At 47.9% G+C, this 25459-nt stretch overlaps 1 pseudogene; it reads right to left on the bottom strand.

The window, feature by feature from the left end:
* The window catches only part of LOC120838251, a 67700-nt pseudogene that overhangs the window by 13653 nt on the left and 28588 nt on the right, over positions 1 to 25459 (bottom strand).

Here is a 25459-nt window from a genome sequence, read left to right as displayed (position 1 = left end):
ACAATGGGGGGTAGCAGAGCTTGGGTTGCTCGGTGAACGGCGCGAAGTGGCATGTACAGGTTAATAATTTTGTAGGTTAATAGTTTTGTCATTAGCAGCCGCAGACTGTAACTGCGAAGAGGCGTGAACGCAGTCGGTGGGGAGGGGGGCGATTAATGAGTTTCCCAGTGATACACACACCGTCCGAAAAGGGTCACCCAAATGGCAAGAGCTCTCCACATTATGCGTATAGCCACTTCCGGTCAAGGTGCACGAACTCGTGCGTATAGCTTTACTCCTCAGGAGCAATCAACATGAAAACCCGTACAATGGCAAGTATTCGTAAACCGAGTTTTCTTCTCCGCAACGAGGACGTCGCACTGCTCATGCGCGACGCTAGCCTTGGCTGCAGAGCGGAGGCGGTGTATGAAAATTCTAAGCTTTGGTTCGCTAGGCATCAGGCCAAACCGGAAAGACCTCGAGCAACAAAGCATACGCACGGTTCGCTAGGCCTTGAGGCCGAACCAGGGAGATCATGCATACGCATAAAACATGCAGGTACTCCTTGAAAAAAATTTACCACGCTAAACAGTACAGTTAGCTCGAATTGCTACATGTAACGCTTGCACTCTTCACTTTGCGCTTCCCGCCCCCGCACGTGAAACCACCGGACGGCCAGGGAGACGATGTGCGGTTTTGCTAGCGTTTCGCTGTGGTCTTCCAGCGTGCTGTAGACACGTTTTCTACTTGTTCGTCGTCATTCGCAGAAAAAGACATTTAAGACTCTATCGAGACTTGCCGTTGAGAAATTGTGATAATTTTTATGAAACCGCAGTGCAGCAGGAAAAAACTACAACTCGTCAAAAGCAAGTTTCGCCGGTCTTGCGGCGGGACCAAAGCTTCCTTGGCACGCCGAAGCACTGCGTCTCTGTGCCTTCGCACGTTTGGATACCGATCAAGAATCGACGCAGTGTGGATGTGCATTGCGAGTACAATGTGTGTGAAGCCAAATGTAAAGGACAACTTGCCGAAAGCAAGTGTTGCCGGTCTCGCGGCGCGATCAAAGGTTCCTTGGCACGCTGAGGTACTGCCTCTCTGTACCTTCGCACGCTTGGATACCAACCAAGAATCGACGCCGTGTGGATGTGTATTGCGAGTACAATATGTGTGAAGCCGTATGTAAAGGTAGAACTCGTCGAAAGCAAGTGTCGCCGGTCTCGCGGCGTGATCATAGCTTCCTTGGCACGCCGAGTGCTACATCTTTGTGCCTTCGCACGCTTGGATATGATCAAGAATCGACGCCGCACCAAAGTTGTGAAGGTGTGTCGCGCGTAGATGTCTTTAGACCATATATATATGTCGGCCACAGAGTTCTGGATGGATCATCTAGCTGTTTCGGCGAGTTGCTATCAAGGGGGGGGGGGGGGGGGGTCTGTTTGTGCTCTTATGTACTACTAACCATGGCTATGTTCCAAATCTACTTTAATGCATTACGTGGGAGCACGAATTGAGCAACGCTGGGGAGCAAGAAGGTTTTTCGAAGGCAAAAGTACAAGACGGCAAGAATGAAAATCTTCGATAGAGAAACGGTGGTAAGCGTTTCTCTATCGAAAATAGAGAAATGCTGGGCGCGGGTAGGTTTTCGATAACCACCTTTACCCTAGAGTTAGATCGAGTAAGTTTTGGAACACAGCCAGAAACTATCGACGGGCCACACAAGCTACTTTTGACTTTGGATAGAAGTGGCAGAAGCCGGAAATATTTCTAAGATTAATAATTAGGCCCGTACGGAGCGGCAGAGTCTAAAGCAAAAGAGACGGCGACGTTATGAAGGTTCTACGACCGTTACAATATTCCAGATTGGTTTGAAGACTCACATCGTGCGCATATGTGGAAGGTTACCTTGGCCGATCTATTTATTGACCATGCATGCTGTTGCGATTTAAATTTAAGAAAACATCCTTGAACCCGCTTGCCGACGCAGGAAACCCTCAAATTTGTCAAAGACTCCCTGGTTCTGGCTCGCAGCAAGACGGAAGCTACGCTGATACCGGCACATTGTCGTTCGATAGCACGTCCTTTTTAGGCGGTATGCACAAAGAAACCTTTCCCACAACGCTAACTGGTGTCTCGGCTTTCCAATCTAAGTATATGTAGGAGTAAAGGAGCGCCGAGTTAAAGCGCCCAAGATCAGCGGGGTGACGTAAATGGCACGAGCTCAACGCATCGTGCGTGCAGCCACTTCCGGTTGAGATGCACGACGTAGTGCGTACTCTTTGGGGAGCGCCATCCGGCGAACATTGGAGACCCGGATTACGCAACGCTCTGCGCAATCCGGCGCGAAACTGTGCAGCCAGAGCTGGTATCGCGCATTTGAAGTAGCGGCATTTTCGTTGCGGAGCTTAGCGGAGGAAGCAGCCAGGCAGCGCGGTCTACGAAAACTCTCAACTGGCGAGTCGCGGCGGTTGCGCGATAGCTTCTCTATCGCAAAGTGAGCATCGCGTCAGCAAACGTGCGTGAAACTGCACAAGCGACCGCAATGCGAGTGCCTTTTGATCGGCAGGGTGAATCCAGCATACCTGACACTCCCATCCTGTGTTAGCTTCTGTTGACTTCTGTTTACTTGTGACTTCAATCGGCATTAACACGGATACTGGATCGGCTGTTTGGTTCGCGCCCTTGTGCAATGTTACTGGTGTGCCAAGCCGGCAGGTCCGATGTTCTTCTTTTACTATCCGGGACAGAGGACACAAAGAAGAGAAGTAATCGGTACATAGGTTTACTAGGCCAACGTTATTAGAACCAACTCAGTTCAGGAACTCCGCTCCGGAGGGGTGTCCGTTTGCGTGGCGCCTGTTAGAGGGCGCGCACTCCGCATTAATACTCGCTATCATCATCATTGACGGCGCGCTTGTGGCCGTTGCCATAGAGATCGTACATGGCCTTTGCATCTGTCCTACTCAGCTTACGGATGTTCGTGGCGCTTTTTCTGACAGTAGCAGACGACTTTGATATTGTTTCTGCTGCAGTTGGTAGTCATCGGCACATCTACTATTACAGTATCTACAAACTTGCCCTGATTGTAGCCACCGAATCGTGGCGCCGACGAATTTGGGTTGTTCGAAACGCTTCGCGCTGCCAGCACAGCTAAGGCAGCAGCATTTTACAATAATGCAAAGCGTATGCCAAAAAGGTCGTAGCGCTTTTCATGCTCAAATTGTAATTTTTACTGGCGAAAGGGCAAAAATTAACCAAAAACCATGCTGAACCCCGAGAGGAGTCGGGACTCGCAAGCAGCCGTGGACCAGTAGCAGACGAAAACGCGTGGAATAATGCGCCGACAGCGCCACCTAGCTGCAAGAAAATCGGACACGGTTTCGGACCCCCTCCAATATACAGCGTCTATGGGAAGTTCCATAACTGAGTTGATCTAGTAACGGTATACTAGGCTGCATAAATTTTGTCTGCTTGCGTTTGTAGTTCCCTTCACAATCAATGCAGGTGAACGAAATTTGGTACAAATGTACGGAATATAATTATAAAGACACTCAGTACATTTCTTTCCAACTGGATAAGTGGTTAAAAAATTAACTGTGCTGGGTAACACCGAACGTCAGTTCGTGTTCCCAGTTCTCGGTCTCGGTTTTACCACAATGCAAACCACCTGCTTGCGAGGAATAAAATAAAAACACAAATAAAGCATCCCGCCGAAAAAAATCGACCGCAGGAGAACTGGCGACAGTAGGTACGAAGGAAAATTGGGACTCCTCTCCTGCCCTGTCTCTCAAAAACAAAAGTGCGTGCTTTTTTATTATTTATTTTTTAAAGTTTATTTTGATGGATTTCTTTCCGGCCCAATGATAGCTGCAGGGGTATAGAGGGAAAGAAAGTGCATATTTAAATCGAGCAAGGAAAAAGAAAACAATTTTCAAGGCCAGGTGGCGGAAGCTACCGCCCGCTGCAAAGCGTACAGCCAGAGCCGTGTATAGATAATAGTAGCCGTCCCGGCTACTATTATCTATCAATGCGACTTGAGCGAAGAGAAAAAAGCAAAAAGGAAAAAAAAACGTTTGCACAATAAAAAAAAAATCAAAGCCGTTTACAACTCCCTGTAACGCCGAATTAGAGCGCAGCTCTTGAGGAGGAGGAGGGAAGGGTACTGAGGTTCACGTGTTATCGGGGGGGAGGGGTGGTCACGTGACCTTGGAAAGGTCACATGACCCCCTCGCCAAGGTCACGTGGGGGACACGTGACCTGGGGGTGTCACGTGGCCACGGGGGTCACGTGACCTCAGGTCACCTGACCTGAAAAGAAAATTTTCCGCTAGATTTAGCGGGGAAATTTTTCTGCTAGATTTAGGGGGGAAAACATTCCGCTAGATTTAGTGGGAAAATTTTTCCGCTAGATTTAGCGGGGAAAATATTCCGCTAGATTTAGCGGGGAAAATATTCCGCTAGATTTAGCGGAAAAACTTTTCCGCTAGATTTAGCGGGGAAATTTCTCCGCTCGATTTAGCGGGGAAATTTTTCCGCTAGATTTAGCGGGAGATTTAGCGGAAAATTTTCCCGCTAAATTTAGCGGGGAAAATTTTCCGCTAGATTTAGCGGGAAATTTTTCCGCTAGATTTAGCGGGGAAAATATTCCGCTAGATTTAGCGGGGAAAATATTCCGCTAGATTTAGCGGGGAAATTTTTCCGCTAGGTTCAGCAGGGAAATTTTTCCGCTAGATTTAGCGGGGAAAATATTCCGCTAGATTTAGCGGGGAAATTTTTCCGCTAGATTTAGCGGGGAAATTTTTCCGCTAGATTTTGCGGGGAAAATATTCCGCTAGATTTAGCGGGGAAATTTTTCCGCTAGATTTAGCGGGGAAAATATTCCGCTAGATTTAGCGGGAAATGTCTCCGCTAGATTTAGCGGGGAACTTTTTCCGCTAGATTTAGCGGGGAAATATTCCGCTAGATCTAGCGGGGAATTTTTTCCGCTAGATTTAGCGGGGAAATTTTTCCGCTAGGATTTTGCGGGGAAAATATTCCGCTAGATTTAGCAGGGAAATTTTTCCGCTAGATTTAGCGGGGAAATTTTTCCGCTAGGATTTTGCGGGGAAAATATTCCGCTAGATTTAGCGGGGAAATTTTTCCGCTAGACAGCGGGGAAATTTTTCCGCTAAATTTAGCGGGGAAAATATTCCGCTAGATTTAGCGGGAAATTTCTCCGCTAGATTTACCGGGGCTTTTTCCGCTAGATTTAGCAGGAGATTTAGCTGGGAAATTTTTCCGCTAGATTTAGCGGGGAAATTTTTCCGCTAGATTTAGCGGGGAAAATATTCCGCTAGATTTTGCGGGAAAATTTTTCCGCTAGATTTAGCGGGGAAATTGTTCCGCTAGATTTAGCGGGAAAATTTTCCGCTAGATTTAGCGGGGAAAATATTCCGCTAGATTTAGCGGGGAAATTTTTCCGCTAGTTTTAGCGGGAAATTTTTCCGCTAGATTTAGGGGGGAAATTTTTCCGCTAGATTTAGCGGGGAAAATATTCCGCTAGATCTAGCGGGGAAATGATTCCGCTAGATTTAGCGGGGAAATTTTCCGCTAGATTTAGCGGGGAAATTTACCCATAATGCGCCGCGCGGTTACGCCGACGCCGACGGCGACGCCGACGGCGACGGCGACGGCGACGCCGCTCAAGCCGGAAACGGGCGCCTAAGAGCTGCGCTCTAAAAACAAAAAACGGGAAGGAGAAATTGCCTAACAACGTTGGCTTGCGGGTAACAAAATTAAGAATAAATAAATAAAGCTCCCCGTTTCCCGAAAACTGGTATCCCGTTCACCAGGCGAAAGTGAACCCTACTTGGCTGCCGCCACGTTGTACAATTTTGACCACTAGACACGCGACCGTACCAAATCCTGAGGTTTTTACTCAAAACTGAGCCGCGATATGTATCGCGATCGCTGTAAAAAGGCATGATAAACTATTTCTTCAATGACGAAAATCGGAACAGTGATTGCTACTGCTTGGGAGAAACGGGGTCGGTTTGCTAGAAGCAGCGTCTACTAAGCGCAGTCAGAGCTAACGCTCGAGCTTAAACCGCATCTCAGACGCTAGCGCGCCTAAGCATTTCTACAAAGACACTGCTTCTAGCTGGCCCAGGTGTCAAAGGGACAAAGCTTAGCTCTCAACCCTTTTGACGAGAAACAATGAAAAGACTCGTAATTGGCTAGAAAGCACGCACTTACCTTAATATGACGGGGACATCTCTGCCACTAGGACAAAAAAGAAAGGTTTTCCAAACTTCTGAGCGCAATCTTCACACTCAGAAAATACTCAAGATACACGAGCACCCGAAGACACGCAGTAGTCCGAGGAAAATGAAGGAAGTTCTGGGATGGTAGCGGGACCCTGCTGCGGGACTGGACTGCTCCCAGAAGGTGCGGGGAAGGGGGAGAGATCAAACAATAGGTGACGTTGCTTTGCAAAGCAGAAGAAGGACGGCTCGGAGGTGGGTGTGTGTAGGCGTCGTAAATAGAGATGAGGGAAGGGGGAAACAAAGCCAGTTGTGTATACGCAGAGGGTGCATTTGTCACTGGCTTTCGGGGGGAACAAGTGGGGGGGGGGGGGGGGCGGGGAGAGTGAGAAACAGGGAGGTATGCAGCTGCAACGCTGACATCTCATCTGGTAGGATTTAGACCGGCGAAAAAAAGGGAGGATGGGGAGGGGGAAACCTCTTCTCATCCCCAGCGTCGCATCCGCTTTGTCCTGCACGGCGTCATCGTTACGTTAGAGCAGTGGCCGTTATTAGAGTCACTAAATAATTTATACATATAGTATTGACTGTAGGCGTTATTAAAAGAACAACAAAACTCGCAAAAAAGGGGGAAAAAGAAACCCATTCACTATAACAATTTGTTTTAATGACATTTGGAACAGGTAAGATCAGTATACTAAAAACCAGAAAATACGGCGTATATACGGAGAATAACATAATAAAGCCAGGAATTCAAACAACCGTTTCCTTTCCCTTTTTTTATGGACTTATGCAGAAATACTTATAGAGCCTTACGTACAATCTCACCCGGTTCAATAGTTTTCTCCAGATATATATCATATCAGCTTGATAGCCAGTTTTCGTTGTTTTATTCTCCAGCAATAAGAACAATTCCAAGCCTGGTATCCCGGCTGGTGTTCTACTGTTTCAAGCACACTCAGCAGGCGCGCTAAGTAATCAACGTAACGTAGGCAGCATACGCTTGCAGGCCTTTCTCAAAAAGAGCTGCCATCTTGAGTATTCGTGCATAAGGAGGGCGCTTTGCTAGCTCTCCGAAGCAACTAGCACGCACTTGCTTGGCTGCCTAATTTGCCGAACGTGCCTAATTCGGATTGGTAAACAGATTGCACATGACCGTATGGGCCACGCTTGAAAACTTTTAATTCAGGCTGTCTTGTAGTTTGGCCTTCGAAAACACTCTTTTCTTTACAGCGTTGCTCTGTTTGTACTGCCATGTGATCCATTAGGGTGGATTTGGAACATAGCCGTGGCTGATAATGCAAAAGAGCAACCGTAAATATTGTTTTCCCTCATTTATTGATAGCAACTCGCCGGCACAGCTCGACGGTCCAGAACTCCGTGGCCGATATATGATGCAGACATCTACGCACGACACACCGAGCTTCAAAACTTTGCCGCGGCGCCGATTCTTGATCGGCATGCAAGCGTACGCAGGCACAGAGGTGCAGCGCTTCGGCGTGCAAATGGAGCTTTGATCACTCCGCGAGACCGGTGAAATTTGCTTTCGACGAGTTGTGCATGTTTTCTGCGGCACTGTACTTCCGTAAAAATTTCCACGTGTTCTCAACGGCAAGTCTCACGGCTTACAAGAGTATTAAAGAACTTCTTCAGGCGAATGACGACGAACGAGTAGGAAACGTGTCTTCAGTATGCTGCCGACTGCCTCCGCTACGCTCCAGAAACGTGATTTTTCGAGATGCAAGATGACCGTCGGTGGCCGTACTCGCGGAACGGGGATGCCAGTTCTTCTGTTTAGGGTGACGCCACCCTTTGTAGTACCCGATGCCGACAGCACGCCCCCACAGGTACGATACAAAGAAATCGACGAAAACAAAATATCGCCATAGCACAGTCAGCGCCACAAACGCGTGCAGGTACACGCTCTTTCACGCGCTTCTGAACAAAAAAGCAAAAATAAAAGTGGGACAAAATGGCCAGATGTCTTCATCCTAAGCAAAGCGCATATGAAGTCACCCTAAAATAAGTGGTTTGAGGCACCGATCGCTCGTCACAGGGCATGACTAGTAGATCCTTCCCTGATAAATAGCGAGCGCTCGGCGCGCGCTTGCCGAGCGGATTCTTGTTCCCAGTGGGGCGCTCGCCGAGCGGCTCCAACCGATCCGTGGGAAAGTGGCGGAACGCGTCGAGCGATCCGAAGTAGTTCTCCGAGCAGCCATTTTCAGAGGAGCACGATATGTAGTCACTCGCAACATATCAGTTTCGTTATCAACGTTCCCGCGGGGGAGTGAAGGAGTTTCGCGGCTTTTTTGTTTCGATTGCTGGGTGGGCTCTCTTGCTGTGCTTGCTTTCGTTCCTCTCGTAATGACCCACTCGCCCGAGCATACTGCGGCGATGACATCGTTGCAGTTAATTTCAAGAAATAGGTCTAATTAAACGCAGTGACAGCGTAATCAGCGACAGCGACGAAGATACCAGCTTAGCTCCAGCTCGAGTGAAGACTAGGCAGCCGTTCTCGGCGAATTGTTCGCCGAATCGTTCGCCTTGCCAGCGAAGAGGGTCATGATATTGTGTTACGTCGAAGACGTTGTGCGCGCCTATTCGGACGAACAGCTAGGTATGTCGTTGGTTCGTTGTGTGGTCTCTGTAATGCAATTCGAATAATTAGAAGGCAACACGCCAAAATACTCTGCAGATGTAAGTCGCCTTCGGAGATGACGGATCGTTTTACGGCATCCGTGTTTGGTATTGCTTAAATTCTACGGTTCGTACAAGTAATTCTAGTTGTCTTCATCAGGATTATATAAGTAAAAAAAAAATTGTGTCTTAACGTCGGGCCACCGTTAATCAAGTAGTAAACAATCAAATTTTGTCAATTGAAGTTCCGGTTGGAACTTTATGCTTTCAGCAAACTAGCAATGGAAACAGAAACTGTTAAAAAGCGAGGGCAGACGCTCTGAAAGCGGTGGCGCTGGGAGCGTTACGCTGGATTTGCTCCGCAGCGCGTGCCACTGGGGTGGATCACGTGACCGATCGCTCACGAAGGCCGAAGGCCAACCTCGACGATCGCTAGCGCGGAGCGCTCGGCATCTGCCAGGAGAAGCGGCTATAATTATCTAACGATCTTTAAAATTGAAACATCAACAGTTACGTTATAAACGGTAAAAATCTTCCTTAGAGCAAGTTATTCTAAACGGCGCAGCTGCTGAGCGCTGAGCGGAACCGCTGGTGGGCGGAGTGTAGCGGAAATAGCGGAGTGCGGTGGGCAGCGACTCGGGTGACCCTAGAGACTCTAGCTGACTGGGTCGGAGTTGTAGCTTCGTGCCAGTTGTGCCCTTGTCAGTGGTCACGTTTGGGGTGCCCGTTGTGTCTCTCTGGCTTCGAACGTTGTGCCCGAACCATCTCTCGCGGTGTTCATTCTCGACAAGTCGATTGAGTGTCTCAGGATGAGCTCGCGAAGGAAGAAACCACGGATTCTTCAGGAGGAATATAAGACCGTCATGCGGGACATCGCGGCCAGCACCGCCGCGACCGCCACGCCGTGCATGAGCATTGGTGCTGCTTCTTCCGCAAACGATTCTCCGTCCGAGTCGTGCGCAAGTACTTCCCCAAGCAGCAATGAAGCTGAAAGTGATCACGACACTAAGAGAGATGACCTGCCGGCCGAGCAAAGGATGCAGGACCCTCCGAAGGAGATGAGCAGCGACTCCTGCTCAGACGTCGATGCCGAACCCTCCTCCGAGCAACCCGAGCCTTCGGCCACGGAGGAACTGGCCACCACAGCGCGAATATTTCATCTTACGCACGGGGCCGTCAACGCCTTTGCAGCCTCACTGCGAAGGTTGGGCCATGGCGTTCCGAAGGACGCCCGGACTATCTTGGGCACGGAAAGGAAGGCTCAACCTGGGCAGGCCAACACCTTCATACATTTCGGCTTAATGAAAGGCCTTACGGAATCGCTGGGTGATTTTCCCCTGCCGCAAGAGTTGCATCTTCAAGTGAGCATCGATGGACTGCCGCTTTTCAAGAGCTCCAGCGTCTGAGCAGTGCTTTTACCCGTGTTGTTGGGTGAATAGTGCTCGTGCCCGTGTCGTTGCGTGCGAGGGTATTGAAGAGTCTTGTGTGTCGAAGAAGGAACGTTGGAGTCGTGGTGACATTCTCTCTAGAAATTTGAAGTCCGCCCATCTCGAGTTGTCGTCTGCGTGTGTGGAATCTGCTATGCAGCTGTTGTCTTCTGCGAGCGCAAACTCATGGGTCGTCTTGACTATTTGGTCTTAGGTGCGTTCAGACACTTTGAGTAGCGCTAGTGCCCGTGTTGTTGCGTGCGATAGATATATGAGTCCCCGCCTGTCAAAGAAAGAACATTGGAGCCCTGGTGACGTTTTCTCGAAGAATTTGAAGTCTATCTCGAGCTGTCGGCTTTGTGTGTGGAATCTGCTGTGCACTGTCGTCCTCTGCGAGCGCAAACTCATGAGTCGTCTCAAATATTTGGTCTTCAGGTGCGTTCAGACACTTTGAGTAGTGCTTGTGCCCGTGTTGTTGTGTGCAACAGATATTGAAGAGTCCTCGTCTGTCGAAGAAGGAACGTTGGAGCCCTGGTGACATTCTCTCGAGGAATTTGAAGTCTTTCTATCTCGAGTTGTCGGTTTTGTGTGTGGAATCTGCTGTGCACTGTCGTCCTCTGCGAGCGCAAACTCAGTAGTCGTCTCAACTTTTCGTCTTCAGGTGCGTTCAGATACTTTGAGTAGTGATGTGCCCGTGTTGTTGCGTGCGAAGGATATTGAAGAGTCATCGTCTGTCGAAGAAGGAACGTAGGAGCCCTGGTGACATTCTCTCTAGAAATTTGAAGTCCGTCTATCTCGAGCTGTCGGCTGCGTGTGTGAAAACTGCTGAGCAGCTGTTGTCTTCTGCAAGTGAAAACTCATGGGTCGTCTCGACTATTTGGTCTTCAGGTGCGTTCAGACACTTTGAGTAACGCTTGTGCCTGTGTTGTTGCGTGCGGTAGATATTGAAGAGTCCCTGTGTGTCGATGAAAGAACGTTGCAGCCCTGGTGACATTTTCTGGAGGAATTTAAAGTCCGTCTATTTCGAGTTGTCAGCTGCTTGTGTGGAATTGGCTGTGTGACTGTCGTCTTCTGCGAGCGCAAACTCGTGTGTCGTCTCGTCTATTTGGTCTTCAGGTGCGATCAGACACGTTGAGCAGCTCTCGTGCACGTGTTGTTGTGTGCGAGAATATTAAAGCCACCCTTTTGTGTCTGGAATTGGGGTCCTAATGACACTATTTTGTGGAATTTTGACGTTGAGGTACCCTCTTCGTATTTGCTGATATTTGGCACGTTATGGGCTTATGACATCTTTACATTTCCGAGGTGTTGAAGACTTTAGAGCTTGAGTGCTCAAATTTCGACTGATTTTTGTTAACCATCAATGCCCAGTTCTGTTTCAATGTTTTGATACTTCTTTGAGAGGAAATTCAGGCCAGAAGACCTGAACTGTAGCAATGGATTCATTGGATGCTCCATCATGACAATAGGCCCATGCACAGATCATTACAAACTCGCAGAATCTCAAGAGACGTGGCCTTGGAACCTTGATGAGATCCAGAGTGAGTCGCTGAAGGCAATTAACAGGCTTCAAGAACAAAACTTCCAAAAAGCCTTCTAAGGGTGAAAAAACCAGTGCGAGTGGTGTATCGCTACACAAAGGGGCTACTTCAAAGGAGAATGCTTCGTTGTATATTCGCCCAGTCTAATAACTTTTTATTGTACCTCGAATATATGCATTTTTGGCTTATGACACTCTACACGTTATTCCGAAAGCAGAGCATTGTTTACAATCTATGGCATTCTATTATCATTTTCTTTTCTATGAACGTAAACAGTGTGACCAATTGGTTATTCTGGGACATGACACAAATAAAGCATGAATAATATTGTTCGTTTGAGTGGTTTGTGTTTTCATTCTGGATGATGATGAGAGTTGACTCATAGATCTCATTTTGGCGATGATCTAGAATTGTTTTATTCTCTTGGCACATTTGTCAAGTATGCAGGTTTTTGTATTTTGTATTTTTCATAAATTTGGTCTAGTTTATTCCTAAAGATGACAGTTTCATGTTTATTTTGGCAATATAAATTAAGATGAGTTTACCAGCATATTTTTTTGATACGAGAGTGACATCCACTTAGCCCAAGATCTCACAAAATTAATACATTGCTGTTGTTTAGTGCTATAAAAAAATTACTTGTGGGATTTAGAGTGAGGGAATTAGAAAGTGGTATGATCAAAATTGACGAGGTGAAGAAGGAACATTGATATAACAGTACTCAACAGTTTTCCTGTTATATTAGGCCCAAAAATGTAGCGATATTTCCAAAACGCAAGTATAATATGAATGATTAAACCCTTTCCGAGAAAAGGTATTGCTCGGTGTCCAAAGATCTGGCAGCCTAATTCTGTCTGATCTTAACGAGCAATCATATAAAACTGAGCTTGCAAAAGAACACATTTGTTACTACCTAAATAGAACAGGGACGTCATAGCACAATTTATAGCCGGGCAAAAAAAAATGTCGCAATATTTACACCGCAAAACAAACTTTTGAGTTTATTCGCGAAACCGAAACTAACACATACGCAGCCATAGCACCGATATCGCTCCCGCGTACGGTACGTTTGAAGTGTCTAGCGTTGCGTCCGACGTAACCCAAGTTACGTCCAAATCTCCGCCTTCCCTAGGTTCACGGGGGAGCGAGAGAAGGGCAAGGGGGAGGGTTAGGTATACGCGTTGCAGTGCTCCGTCCGGACGTAACGCAACCTTTCATTAAACTTCTTCCAAAACCGACGCGCCACATCGCGGCGAAATACCACACAGTGCACTCTGGGAACTAGTAGGCCATCAGTTTCGGTGTCGACTGAGCAGCTTCATCGCATGCTATCCCACAGCGACCGAGCGGAACGCGCTGCTTGCGTTTTCGATTATCTGACTTTTTACGAATGTACAATACACTCATTCTCGAGCGATACAGAACGAAGACCGGGGCACTTTCCTTAGTTTTCCCGAAACACCGGATATTGTGCGTGCGAATGCAAACGTAGTAAGACGTGGCTTACTCACCTCACCCCGCGAGTGCATCTTTGAGCTCAATCCGGTCTAATTCTAGTGAACTACAACGGAAATTTGGTCACCTTGAGCCCTACATGTATTTTGTTTGCCAAACATCCGCTTGTTGCTACTCCGCTGGGCGAAAAGCAAGTCGCATCCTCACGGGAGTATCAAACTTGAACCCAGCGTTGGCGCATGTTAAGGAAACGCAATAAATTCGACCTCCCTACTGCACAAACGTTACTATAATGTCTTCCTCGTGTCATCACATATCTCACATTCAAATTTTATGCTGATAGAATATTAAGTTTTCGCAAACGCTGAGGTCGGCTAGCTACGGCAGAGGCCCTAACAAGCGTCCCCTCCTCGCTAAGCCTTTTTGGACGAGCTTTTACTGACGCCCAAGATCTGTGTGTCTGAAATCATCTCGGCATACTCAGTCAGGAAGAAAGCAAGCACATAACAATTGTTATGGCCATTAGCAACCGCCAAATGCGCTTGGCCGGCTTTGGCAGGCGTTTTGCATTTGGTTTGTAGCGTAATTGCGAGGATAATCGGAGACATGGTGCACCGGCTGTTGCTAGATTTTGGAACACACCGATCCTTATTCTGACGAAATACGCGCCGGCAGGAGACTGCTCGTCAGCGGTCAAAGTGTACTCGGCGGATGCCGCCGAGGCGACTCCAAAAGGGAAAGCAACTGCGATGAGACGAGTTGATTTGACTCAAACACGTGTCCGATATTATTCTTCAGTTCCTTCGTGGAGGTCGCGCTTCCCAGACTCACGAGACGAATCTCTAAAGGCGTATTCACATGAAGGAGAAATCCGCGGACAAAGGCGCGAGACGGAACAACCAATGCAGTCTTCCACTGTGGAGATGCTGCCACCGCGCGCCGCGCCTTTGTCTCGCGCGCGGTGACGTCAACTCCACGCTGGAAGCCAAAAGTATTTGCTGGAAGGCTGCATCGGCGGCTCTGTCTCGCACCTCCATCCGCGGACCTGCATGGAAAATGGGTACGTCAGCACGGAGGCAGATGGCTTGCCGGAAGTGAAATTGATATTTCGTGAGACAACCCTACTTGAAGTGACCCCACATCGGCATGTAAAGTAGACGAGGCCGCAAACCATGAATTCAGAAATTCTTTTTCTCAGCTTGGTCAAGTGCCTATGGCAAATTTTTCATCACACAGTTTCAATTTGCTAGCCTCTCGATTGTAAGAAAGAATGCTAAAAAGAAACGGACGATCGCTTCACGAACAATTCTAGTCGCTGTTTATGAATTGCCGAAGTTCGTCAGAATCTCAATAACATGACTGCGAAGTAAAAACAGCGAACAAAATAAATAAAATAAAGCGATGCCGGTCACTCAACGGAACTTCCTGGCAAGGCTGGCCAGCGCGAACAGCAAAACACCGATGCCTGCCAATTACTGGTATTTCCATGTAAATACTGGCCGTCACAGACAGCAAATACCGATGCTGGCCAGTTACTGGAACCTCCATGAAACGACTGGCCAGTGAAGACAGCAAAAACCCGATGCCGGCCAGTCACTGTAACTTCTACGGCTGAACTGGCCAGTGAGCAAGACGAAAGCCCGACGCCGGCCGCGGCGGGCAGCTCACCGGCGCCCTTGGCCGGGCACCGCCGTCCTGTTGCCAGGACCGGCCGGCGTAGTCCCGATACCGGCCGACGCGGTGTGCTACCTGGGGCCGGGTTTGTGGATGTGACCCCTTGACGCTATGAAACATAAAAGTTATAACGCCGAACGATGCCGTTTCTGAAAGCTAGTTTAATTATCCGCACTGTTCTTGGATCTCAGGAATAGAAACATGTCTCGGCCTAGTAAAAAAGTAAAACTGCGGAGCGCAACCTCGATAAGTAAAACCAGGCGGCAGGCGAGGGATATCACTGATATACCAGAAAAAAAATTAAGTACTTCTTTCCGGAAGTCAGAAAATTAAGGGATGTGCTTAATACGTAGCGCGCTATGAGCTCAGGTTAATAACGGCCTTAAAATAGCGGATATTTTGTCTTAATAGTGGGTAAAGGTGACCGCCTTCAGACAAACCTCGACTGCATCACTGTGGCAGCTTGACCACTTACACATTTTCCCATTTTTCTCTCAATATTCCCATTAATATTACCTTCTTTACTTCTTTGAAAGAACTTGCGCTGTTTGCCTATTACACTGACCCACCTGTTAGCACGGGGGGGGGGGGGGGGGGGGCGAATTAATCTGACAAAGCAAGAGGGCCACGGTTCGTGCATCGCATCAGTTCAAATTTGGGCTCGTACTTTCTATTTTCACAACCTGCGCGATTTTTACCCTAAAGTAGGGGGCGGCGACTGCAGAGAACATATCAAATATTTAAAATAATAAAAACAAATAAAAAACTTAGCAAAAAAGAAAAAAAAAACTCTACTGCGATTCGAACCACCGACGACGAGATCAGCAGAACCGCGTGTTAATAAGCGAGGCCAAACCGGCAGATAGGTTATATGTCTGCTAAATTCGTCTGGATAGATTGTGCGGTTACTTTCGTGTTGAATTTTTTGCTACGTGTCAGGAGGTATTTCTAATATTGTGGCAATGTTTGCATGCGCAATAATTTATTATTACTCTGTCTCCTAATAGTTTCTTTAATGCGCTTTGCTGATAGTTTTATTTCAAGTGTGTTGAAGATACGCGAACATAGCATCCGTAAAGTCGCTGGACATCCAAATAGCCAACGAACGCAATCCAATCCACAACCTTGGCTTGCACGTTTTGCCAGCCGCGTTGGCCGTGTGTTTCATATCTCTGTCTTGAGGTCAATTTACCGATTAGTCGTGATGCGTGGAGTTTAGCTTAGTTTCAAATGCGTCCGAAAAAGGAGGAAGCAACTGTGAGCGCTTGAACTACGTCGAATCTGCTCAACAGCCAAGATCATCATCATCATTATTATTATTATTATTATTATTATTATTATTATTGTTATTATTATTATTATTATTATTATTATTATTATTATTATTATTATTATTATTATTATTATTATTATTATTATTATTATTTTATTATTATTCCGTGCTTCAGAACGACTGAAGTCAGTCTTGATATGAGGCACATGCGTACAGTGAACAAAACACATGCGGGAATGCTACATGACTATGAATCGTAGAGTGCAATTTCAAGTTCATTTTTAAAAGATGTAATCTGTAAAAGCATCTAAAGAAGATTTCGATGAAATGTCATTAAAACAGAGCTGCATACGGGTGGTCGGACAGAGCTTTTCCTGTGAATCAGGATAAAACAAGCATGTGTGTCGGCTGAAACGTACCGGAACATGAAAACTAAAAGAACATGCCAAGCTGCTATCTATCTAGCCATGAATTATCTTGTGCATAAGTAGTAAATCTCTCGCAGTCCTTCGACTTGGTAACTTTTTTAAGCCGACATTTCCGAGTATGTAGGCATAGTGGTAGTAGCACCTAAGTTGAAAGTATCGGTCGTAAACAATTCTAATAAACCTCTTCTGAACAGTTTCAATCTCTAAAGCATCCGTCATTGTAATAGTGTTCCACACAACACTTGCAAACTCAAGCCGCGAACGAATAAGGCTAGAAAATAATGGAATTATACATATTGCGTTTGAAAACTCTCGGGTTAGTCGCGAGACCACGGCCAGCAAGCTTATAGTTGAGCCCACAATCTGAGAGACATGATGAGAAAAAGAGAGATGACTGTTGAAATAAACACCGAGGTCACGAACCACTGACACACGTAATATAACAATGGAATCAATAAAATAGTAGTTAGAAATCGCCTCCCGTCTTCTACACATTGAAAGCACTTTCATTTTATCGGGATAAATCAACAAAAAGTTTGACGAAGAACATTCCTGCACTCGTGACACATCGTCCTGGAGAAGTTCACAGTCAGCGACTGATCGGACATTCAAAGATAACTTCAGATCATCTGCAAATAGCAACAACTGCGAGTTTTTACGCACAATACAACATCATTAATGGATATAAGAAACAAAAGTGGCCCCAGGTTAGCGCCCTGTGGGACACCGGACGAAGGAACAAACGTGTCAGAAAAAACTGTCACCAATTCGCACACTGCTTTTAAGATCTGTAAGATAAGACTGAAACCACTCGGTAAGTACGGGACAAACACCATACAGAGAGAGCTTTTGCAAAAGTAATTTATTATTTACTTTATCAAAAGCTTTGTACATGTCGAAGTAGACGGTATCAACTTGACTGCGAGTGAGAAGAAAAGGAACATAATATTGAAGGAACGAACAGGGGTTCCTTTCCACCGAACGACCCTTCGAGAAAACATGCTGCAGAGCGCTTAGCTTATGCCGAAAGAAGTAAGACAGTCGGGAATGGATAACTATCTCGAAAAATTTAGAAATGGCACCAGAGTAAAGAAACCGGTCTGTAGTCATTTACCACAGAAGCGTCACCGCTTTTGTGGACTGGTACGACAATGGAACTTTTCCACAGGGACGGGAATATACACAGTCGCAAAGAAAGGTTAAAAATGTGCTCCAAAACAGGCGCAAATAACTGTCCGCAGCCCTTAACGATAAAGCTCGATATCTGGTCAACACCCACTGAAAACTTTGGCTTCAGTTTCTTTATCGCTTCCAAGATTTCAACCGTATCCATGCGAGTGATATTCAAAGCGTCATCGCAAACAAAATTTTTAGACGAGGTAGCACCAAGGAATATCTCTGAAGAGTAGCACTCTCGGAAGTGATTTGCGAAACCATTAGCTACTTCTTGCGGAGAAGACACGTATATTCCAGACCCACTCCGTAGAAAAATGCTGTTAGTTGTGTCCTTTGTCTGTTGTTTGACAAATCGCCAGAACTCATGCGGCTTGCGGAACATGCTATTTCTACTCGGACCTGGTGAGCGCGTTTGTCGTGCGCAAACAGTTTTTTAACGAGCGCTATATAGATCCTGAACTTGACATCCCACAACTCTATGCCAGTTGACTTATATAGTTTAAGACAATGCGCTTTTTTCTGCACATAATATCGCAGTTCCTTGGAAAACCAAGCGGGATACTTGGGAGGCCTTTTGACACGCTTCGGTACAAACACATCAATGCCCTTTCGCACTATAGCTGTAAAATTTTCGACAGCGGTATCAATACATGGCACGGTCGTTTCTAAGTAAGTTCCTTTCTTTGTTCTTTAGGGCTAGATTATTCTTTCCTCCGTTCAAAATGCTCTCTAGATCGCTTGCTTTCACCAGTATTACTAATTGTGCGCGAATGGTGTTATGCGAAACTGTTTTTCTTCTTTTTGTTCCCCGATGCGGAGCACTCCATCCTCGCGCTAAATTATCGGTCACAAATGAGCGCTTAGGCTGCGTTCTCGCTGGTCCATCAGTAGCGGCAGAACTTTTTCGGACATGGGGGCGGGCGGCCAGGCAAAGGCGAAAAGGGAAGGGGGGGGGGGGGGTTTGATTGCCTCCTTTCACCGTATTGTTTACTGGTAAGCTAGAATGTTTGGTAGAGCGCGGTGCCCCTCCATCTCCGAAGCTCTAGGTTTGACACTCCGGGTGGATTCTGTGCGCGTATTTGCGTCAGGAGAGCTGAGCCAGTCAAAAGGCAGTGATTGATCGATCGAGCAAGTACCTAGCTTCCGCCGCCCTGTAAACGACTTCACTTCCGCGATTCCTAATCAGAAAAAGAAAAAAAAAACTGTTGAAAATCTGTGCCACCATAAATTCACACCTTGATGTATACTGCATGCATACCGCTCCCGATCGCAAAACTTTGTGCCCGCGAAATAATTTTTGACGCCGCTCCTGGGCTTCTGGGGAAATTTACAAGCATATCCTTAATTAAGCTTGTGTCTCGCCAGTTTATGGGAGGTACATTCTGTTCAGTGTAAGTATATAGTGTTCATACCTCACCCAATCCCTGTTTCTTTTTTCCCCTTTCGTACTGCCTTTAGCGAATGGTGTAGGTTGTAATTGTTTTTTGTTGTTGCATGAGTGTATTAAGGTGGTAAGCTGTAGTAATTGAACACCCTGAAAAATAGTTCACCAAAGGTCAAGGAGACTATGAGAGTAACACGTAGACCACATGCAAGCACAGACTCTCAAGTCGCATAAACAGAGAAGAAGGGAGAAATAAAGAACGCGGAACAAGCTCGAGCAGAGGCCCAAGTGGAACGCGCTGATTAACCGGTTAGCAAGAGCAGATATAAAAAAGAAAATATAATTTCCTTGCCAGTTAATGTAACATATGGATGGCTAATACATAAAGACAGCTCAATCTCGCTCTAATATCTAGGATGGATTTTCCCGTACTTATGCGCTGTTTACGCTGCTCGTGTATGTCCATGTTCGAAAAAAACGTGAATAATTAGAAGATACTATGAAAAACATACAAGGGGACTATTTTAGGCCTTTATTATTCGTAGTATAGGCGACCAATGTTTCCTCACATCCGTCTCTTACCTGAGCTGCCTAGAAAATTGTGTTTACACTCCTATGCATTGTGGGGTTCTTTACGGAGATCCCTCTACTAATAATCCCGCCCGATCGGTATGCGTTCCGCCCGTCACCCAAGGAGTGACACACTGCAACGAGAAGACAGCGAACGGGTTTAATGTACCTCCCGGTTGCCCGTCGTCGAGAGCCGTTAGTCCAGGCACGCCGACTCTCGTTGTCGCCCGCCGATCAGAGCTCACAGTCGCAGTCCGTGTCCAGGCCTGCGGATCGCCTTTCCCACGCCAGCGCTGCGTAGGCTGGCTGTCCCGGGCTATCAATGCCCGAGTCTCGCTGCGGAACAACCCGGAATCGTCGCACCCCAGGTCATATGGCCAGGGCTCGCCGTTTCTACCGGTCTGTCTTCAGACCTCGCTGGTGGACCGCTCCAGGGTTCGTCACAAGCCAGGCCAGGCCAGCTTGGCTTCGACATTCCTTGTCGAGCTCCTGCCTCGCTCAGCTCGCGCTGTCTCGCGTCAGCTCGTGACTTCTCGGCCGGCCGCCTGTCACGTGCAATCTGCCTCGTCGTTCACCCTCGGCTCCCACACTCTCCCCCCCTCAAGGCCCGGACTTCGGGGGACTTCATGGGCCTCAGGGAGCCGCTGGGCTTCATGGGCGGCCACTGTTTCTGTTGCCGGAGTGGCAACGTTGCAGCGTCCGAAAGCGGCGTAGGTGGTGGTGGCTAGCGAAGCCGTCAGACAATGCCGACCTGTCCGTCGCTCGCTGTCCCACTCACCGCGATGCAGCAGGGGGCTTGCTTTAAGTTGGTTCGGCCGACGCAGACAGACTTTCCCCGTTCCGCTTAGAGGTCACAGCGGGCTCAGAACTGCCCGCCTGAACCGTTCGTCAGGCCGAACAACTGTCAGCCACCCTGAGCACTTGGGAAAACGAATGTGCCCGTCTTCGCTCCCGGTGGGCTTCCAGGGTTACGCCGTCTACGGCCGTCTTTCCAAGAAGCTATTCTGCGCAGAACAAAATGTTAAAACAACACACAACGAACAAGTACTCTGCCGCAGACTGCGGCAGTGGCCATAGCCTCCACCGCCAAATAGCTTGCCGACGGGTTCGTGTACCATGCGGCAAACTCAGCAAGTCTGCATTCCAGTGCTCGCTCCTGGGTCGCCAAGAACAGGGGATTTCTCTTGTCCTACCGTAACCTCATGTTACACGTGTTCCCCATCGCGACAACAGTAGTATCCTTTCAAGTCAGCGATGTGAACCTGGCAAGCCTCCTCGTTTGTATCTCGCCGAGTAAGCCTAGAAGTAAGACATGACGCTAGCGTCTTTATACCTCGGGTGCCCTTCCCACCCCGTTTTAATTGAGTGCGACAGCGAGCGACGGACAGGTCGGCACTGTCTGGCGGCTTCGCTAGCCACCACCACCTACGCCGCTTTCGGACGCTGCAACGTTGCCACTCCGGCAACAGAAACAGTGGCCGCCCATGAAGCCCAGCGGCTCCCTGAGGCCCATGAAGTCCCCCGAAGTCCGGGCCTTGAGGGGGGGAGAGTGTGGGAGCCGAGGGTGAACGACGAGGCAGATTGCACGTGACAGGCGGCCGGCCGAGAAGTCACGAGCTGACGCGAGACAGCGCGAGCTGAGCGAGGCAGGAGCTCGACAAGGAATGTCGAAGCCAAGCTGGCCTGGCCTGGCTTATGGCGAACCCCGGAGTGGTTGACCAGCGAGGTCTGGAGCAAGTCCGGTGGAAACGGCGAGCCCTGGCCATATGACCTGGGCTATGAGCTATGGCCACTGCCACAGTCTGCGGCGGAGTACTTCTTCGTTGTGTGTTGTTTTAAGATTTTGTTCTGCGCAGAATAGCTTCTTGGAAAGACGGCCGTAGACGGCGTAACCCAGGAAGCCCACCGGGAGGAAAGACGGGCCCATTCGGTTTCCCAAGTGCTCAGGGTGGCTGACAGTTGTTCGGCCTGACGAACGGTTCAGGCGGGCAGTTCTAAACCCGCTGTGACCTCTAAGCGGAACGGGGCAAGTCCGTCTGCGTCGGCCGGACCAGCTTAAAGCAAGCCCCCTCCTGCATCGCGGTGAGTAGGACAGCGAGCGACGGACAGGTCGGCATTGTCTGACGGCTTCGCTATCCACCACCACCTACGCCGCTTTCGGACGCTGCAACGTGGCCACTCCGGCAACAGAAACAGCGGCCGCCCATGAAGCCTAGCGGCTCCCTGAGGCCCATGAAGTCCCCCGAAGTCCGGGCCTTGAGGGGGGAGAGTGTGGGAGCCGAGGGTGAACGACGAAGCAGATTGCACGTGACAGGCGGCCGGCCGAGAAGTCACGAGCTGGCGCGGGACAGCGCGAGCTGAGCGAGGCAGGAGCTGGACAAGGAACGTCGAAGCCAAGCTGGCCTGGCCTTAATTATGACGAACCCCGGAGCGGTCCGCCAGCGATGTCTGGAGACAGACCGGTAGAAACGGCGAGCCCTGGCCTTATGACCTGGGGTACGACGATTCCGGAGTGGTTCCGCAGCAAGACTAGGGCATTGATAGCCCGGGACAGCCAGCCTACGCAGCGCTGGCGTGGGAAAGGCGATCCGCAGGCCTGGACACGGACTGCGACTGTGACCTCTGATCGGCGGGCGACAACGAGAGTCGGCGTGCCTGGACTGACGGCTCTCGACGACGGGCAACCGGGAGGTACAGTAAACCCATTCGCTGTCTTCTCGTTGCAGCGTGTCACTCCCTGGGTAACGGGCGGAGCGCATACCGATCGGGCAGGATTATTTGTAGAGGGATCTCCGTAAAAAGAACCCCACAGCATATGGGTAAATCAACACGTTCTACTTGGACCAGATCGAACTTTTGCTAAAGCTCCTTCCGCATTCTTCATTCTTTTCTTCTCCAATTTATGTGAGCTAAGAGTCTGCACTCGTATGTAGTGTATGTATTCTTCTGCTTTATTCCTTGTTTTTTCTGTCCTATTTTTCAAGATGTTCAGTCAGAATGAACTCACCACCTTACTGCATGGAAAGGATGTTGCTAATTCCAAAGTGTCTTTAAAACAATCTACCTGACATCTTTGCCTTACGCACTGGTTTCTGAAGCTCACGTTCTCTGAACACAGCCTTTCTGATTCCTCTGATCCTCGACCTTTCCTAGTTTATTTTGTGTTCAATAGATCAAGTTGCGAGTGTGTACCACTCTGCGTCCTACGTGTTCGTGTCCTTTTGTCCTTGTCGTTTTGTGCACTTCTTTTTAAGTTGGTCCGTGATTTTTTTTATCGTATATTTTGCTCTGTGTTTTCATCTTTATACTTACTGCAACCTTTGCCAAGTGTAGTTTGGCATTTACTTTCGTCATCCTGATGTGAGTGTCGTGAGACGACACTAAATGACAGCTTCCTCTGCTGAAGTCCAGGCTTCATGGAAGACTGCTAAGGCTGTTCATGGTAAGGTGCTCGACATATTGAGCAATATAATAGCAACTTAGTACTGCTAGGGTTCTTTCAACACAGACTGTGTTTATAAACTTGCCTTTGGCGATTCCGATGCCACTCGCGTGGAATGAAATCCTGTAGGGGAATTGTTCATTCCATTCGTAAGCGGAATGCTGGGTTTACAACAGAAGTGCGTCTCTACCTGCTGCCAGTATTGCTGTGTGTGTTGTATTTGTATTTTGTATTTGTTTATTTAGTGTTCCCAAAAATGGCTGAAGCCTTCCCATTGGTGGGCTTGTTAGTGGCAACACACTGGCATGAATGAACGGCAAGAGTGGTGAGCAGCGCCACTCTCGCCGGTCGCCACCGGGCCCATTGGTTTTCGGAGAAGTTTGCAGTATTGGTCTCTTGGTATTTGGTCATATATCGCACAAGAACAAAACGAGGGCGCTGTACCTACGATTCAACACTCGAAAGATTCGTGTGAATACACCCTGTAGATGGTAACACTTTCAAAGTCATTTTAATGTTGCAAGAATAAATAAGGACATTGACATATTTTTGTGCCAAACCCTGTCACACCTGTTCCGAACTCTGACCTGAACGAGATCACACTACCATCGTTTCTGTTGTAGGGGCACGGCAGAATCTATACTTGTTTTGCTTCAATCTTTGTAAGGAGGACGCTATAATCCGATTCGTCTCATCTCTGGTGCACTAGATAGCACCATATTTCCAAAGATATTTTTTCGGATTTTGTAGTTTCATCGAAATATGTTTCAGCTTATCAGTTATTTGTAATTTGGCTTGTAAATTTACAAGCTTATCTAGATTGAAGGCAGCAAATATCTTATCAGCAGTCATGGTGCGTGTCCGAAGTATATTGCATTACCATAATTGACCCAAGCTGATCTTTAATTGTCAGTGCCTCTAGCGGATTGTGCATGCTAGGATTGCTATTGTTTGTTCGTTTGTTTCACATAATCTACAGCACTTTTTTCACCTTTATAGATCGACACGCGGGTTTGACGTCACGGAACTACGGCGGCGCTGCGATCGCGCCGGAGCCGGGGGGTGTGGGCAAAAGCGCGCAAGTTTCGCATGGGCGTCATAGCATTTCAGCATGCCGCGAAGCTGTGTTGCCGTTAATTGCACCGAAATGTACAAGAAAAGCAGCGGAGTGAGTTTCCACAACTTCCCGGCAGACTCTGAAAGGCATAGAAGGTGGATACTATCCGTGGATCGAAAAGTATGGTCGCCTCACGCGAACGACCGTTTGTGCGGCAAACACTTTCTTGAAGGCAAGCGCGGCTTTCATTTCAATCTCCGTCCCGAAACTTGCTTATGTGCAGGGAAACCGTTGTCTGATCGAGACCACCCGGATTTTGTTCCCATGGTGTTCGCGCACAAAGCAACGGCCAAGCGCTCGTTGGAGGCTCGTTACGGCCGTGCTACCCAGCAGAAGGGGATCGGCGACAGAACGGCAGTGTTGTAGGCGTTACCGAAAAAAGTAACGAACTACGTTACTCGTTACTTGCAAATAAAATGTACGCGTTACTGAGCTACGTTACCTAAAAATAAAAGGAACGCGTTACCGCTACCGATAACGAGTAACGCACGTTACTTCTGCGTTACTTTTTGAAAATTATGATTTACCACATTTTACGGTTTTGACGATACAGGTAATATATCAAGAAACATTATGTTCATGCAGAAACTGAACATAATTACTTTATCTCTTTTTACGGTTTCACCTAAATACTTACGAGAAAAAACTAAAAAAAAACATGGCTTGACGCCTAAAACACGTAAAAAATTGAAGTGTAATTTCTTTAAGAGTTAGGAAGTAGTAACGAGTAATGTAACTAACGTTACTTGAAAGAGTAACGTTAGTTACGTAAGTACGTTACCCGTTACTGTGTCGAAAACGTAAGGAGTAGGTTACTACGTTACTGGAAAAAGTAACGCGTTACCAACAACGCCGTTACTTGTAACCTGTTACCGCCAAGACTGCAGAACGGACAAAGCGTTACTGCTTGCTTTTCATGCCTTGTGGTCATGAGGGCAGGGAAAATATCATACCTTGACTTGAAGACGCTGTGTGTATTTAATCAATTAATGAATACACACACTTCCGCAGACCCACGGGCTGCTGATCCCGCCGGCAGTGCGGAAACCAACTTGAAGTAATTGTAGACCTCGAGAGACTTGTACGCCTGCAGCGTGTTGGGAACTGGCTTGGCAAAA

The sequence above is a fragment of the Ixodes scapularis genome, unplaced genomic scaffold (genome assembly GCF_016920785.2).
Source record: "Ixodes scapularis isolate PalLabHiFi unplaced genomic scaffold, ASM1692078v2 PGA_scaffold5__190_contigs__length_132052651, whole genome shotgun sequence".
In the NCBI taxonomy this organism is placed as follows: Eukaryota; Metazoa; Arthropoda; class Arachnida; order Ixodida; family Ixodidae; genus Ixodes; species Ixodes scapularis.
Note: the sequence above shows the minus strand (reverse complement) of the source record. Positions and strands in the feature narration are given on the sequence as shown.